Raw genomic sequence first — 3485 nt, 5'->3', positions numbered from 1 at the left:
AATCAGAACAAATCGTGAGGTGCCCGAAGATTCACACCCCTCCGAGGTATATTTTGGTACGTGACGCATGCTAACATTAGCATGCTAGCTTTTTCAGATAATTTAACAGGTACTCACCACAGAATAATATAGTTTGGTACTTACAGTTAGAATTTTTGCATGCTAACATTAGCATGCTAGCTTTTTTAGATCATTTAACAGGTACATGACTCAGAAGAATATATTTTGGTACTCACAGGTACAACATTAGCATGCTAGCTTTTTTAGATCATATAACAGGTACACAACTCAGAAAAATATATTTTGGTACTCACAGATACAACTTTAGCATGCTAGCTTTTTTAGATCATTTAACACAGGGGTGGGCAATTAATTTTCACCGGGGGCCGCATAAGCAACCCGAGCACTGCTGGAGGGCCACACGACAATATTTCAATTAAATTTTGCTCAATATTATTTTTGATATACCATAAGATAAATAATAATGATGATAATAATTAATAATAATAATTTAATTTAACCTAACTTAACTTTATACAAAAGCAGATTGCTTTTTAAGGTCACTTTATCCTGCATTAGCCAACATTTTTCCCCATCAGATTTGGACAACCATCTGTTGTTAAAAATAGTTTTTAATCATATTTATTCTATATTGTTTTTTATATTGGTTTTATATGTAATTGTTTTTTCTTTTTATTCAGTCATTGGTGGAGCTAAGGATAATATTTGAATATTGTTTGTAATATTGTTGTGCAGCACTTTGGAAACATTTAGTTGTTTAAATGTGCTATATAAATAAAGTGGATTGGATTGTCACACCTGCCAGCTTGTCCCAACACGCATTTACCTCTGTGAACAAGTCATTACTTGTGGTTGTCTCTTTAATTGACTGCATCAGAGCTCTCATCCAAAGTTAGCGAAAAACAGTCAATGTCTCCGCGGGCATTATCAGCGCAACAAAGTCCAATAAGCACTCCTTAATAAACTCTCCGTCAGAAAACGCCTTACTTTTTCTGGCGCTTTTGTGAGAAATGACGAAACTTGTCCTGACGGCTGCATCTCTGGGGGTGTGAAATATGGCACAAAGTCCTTGTTGGGTTTGCAGTTTTACCATCAACGCATCAGCCTCCCTTGCGCGCGCTTCATCAGACACATTCCGCTATTTTCCCTCGTGTTTCTTCGTGTAGTGGCGATTAAAATGATATTTAAACACAGCAACCTGTGTACCACACATTAAGCACACGGCTTTACCATTAATTTATGTAAAGAAATACTTGGCAGTCCATGTCTTGTTGGAAACACGCCATTCCTCATCAACTTTTCTTTTTTTAGCGTCTCATCACTTGTCTCTATGCACCTTCACTCACAGGTTCCCTCCGGACATACGGCATAAATAACACATTTCAAAATAAAAGCAGCACAGTTGTATTGGGCGCACGACATAGATGTTTTTTAAACTTTATTTTGTAATTTGTAATTGCGCCGTTCAATTCACTCACAATCGCACACGCGCATACGTCCACACGGAAGTAATACAAATAACGCTTTTCAAAACAAAAGCAGCACCGTTGTATTGCACACTCGACATAGATACTTTTTGAAATTTATTTTGTAATTTATGATTGGCCTCACGCGGGCCGGACAGGGACCCACAAAGGGCCGGATGTGGCCCGCGGGTCGTACAATGCCCAGGTCTGATTTAACAGGTACTCACCTCAGGGTAATATATTTTGGTACTTAGCTAGAATTTTAGCATGCTAACATTAGCATGCTAGCTTTTTTTTAGATCATTTAACAGTTACTCACCACAGAATAATATATTTTGGTACTTACAGTTAGAATTTTAGCATTATGTGGTCACTTTGTTGTCCTTGTTTTGGACATGATATTGTTGTCTTTTTCTAGGGTTGTAGTTTGTAATCAGATTATTCATCAATGTGTATTGTCCTGAATAAACAAATCTCTCTCATTTGACGAATGATGCCTGTTAGCATGCTAATGTTAGCATGCTAACTTTTTTTTGTGGGTATACACATCATATTTTGATACTTGATGCATGCTAATGTTAGCAGGCTAGCATTGTGAACACAGGTACACACCTCAATACATTTTGGTACCGCATGTTCCAGTTAGCATTTTAGCTGTTAGCATGCTAGCTTTTTTTTGGTTAGATCATTTTGACAGGTATCGGAATCAGAACAAATCGTGAGGTGCCCGAAGATTCACACCCCTCCGAGGTATATTTTGGTACGTGACGCATGCTAACATTAGCATGCTAGCTTTTTCAGATAATTTAACAGGTACTCACCACAGAATAATATAGTTTGGTACTTACAGTTAGAATTTTTGCATGCTAACATTAGCATGCTAGCTTTTTTAGATCATTTAACAGGTACACGACTCAGAAGAATATATTTTGGTACTCACAGATACAACATTAGCATGCTAGCTTTTTTAGATCATTTAACAGGTACACAACTCAGAAGAATATATTTTGGTACTCACAGATACAACTTTAGCATGCTAGCTTTTTTTTTTTTTTAGATCATTTAACAGGTACACAACTCAGAAGAATATATTTTGGTACTCACAGATACAACTTTAGCATGCTAGCATTTTTTTTAGATCATTTAACAGGTACACAACTCAAGAATATATTTTGGTACTCACAGATACAACTTTAGCATGCTAGCTTTTTTAGATCATTTAACAGGTACACGACTCAGAAGAATATATTTTGGTACTCACAGATACAACATTAGCATGCTAGCTTTTTTAGATCATTTAACAGGTACACAACTCAGAAGAATATATTTTGGTACTCACAGATACAACTTTAGCATGCTAGCTTTTTTTTTTTTTTAGATCATTTAACAGGTACACAACTCAGAAGAATATATTTTGGTACTCACAGATACAACTTTAGCATGCTAGCATTTTTTTTAGATCATTTAACAGGTACACAACTCAAGAATATATTTTGGTACTCACAGATACAACTTTAGCATGCTAGCTTTTTTAGATAATTTAACAGGTACACAACTCAAGAATATATTTTGGTACTCACAGATACAACTTTAGCATGCTAGCTTTTTTAAATCATTTAACAGGTACACAACTCAGAAGAATATATTTTGGTACTCACAGATACAACTTTAGCATGCTAGCTTTTTTAGATCATTTATAATAATAATAGATTTTATTTGTAAAAAGCACTTTACATTGATCAAACAACCTCAAAGTGCTACAGCGTATCAAAATAAAAAGATAATAAAAAATAAATTAAAAAAAAAACTAGAACAGCCAAATAGCTAAAACTAGTATGCATATATCTAAAAAAAAAAAAGGCCTTTCCAAAAAGAAGGGTTTTTAAGCCTTTTTTAAAAGCATCCACAGTCTGTGGTGCCCTCAGGTGGTCAGGGAGAGCGTTCCACAGACTTTAACAGGTACACACCACAGAATAATACATTTTGGTACTCACAGAT

The sequence above is a fragment of the Entelurus aequoreus genome, linkage group LG05 (genome assembly GCF_033978785.1).
Source record: "Entelurus aequoreus isolate RoL-2023_Sb linkage group LG05, RoL_Eaeq_v1.1, whole genome shotgun sequence".
Taxonomy (NCBI): Eukaryota; Metazoa; Chordata; class Actinopteri; order Syngnathiformes; family Syngnathidae; genus Entelurus; species Entelurus aequoreus.
Note: the sequence above shows the minus strand (reverse complement) of the source record.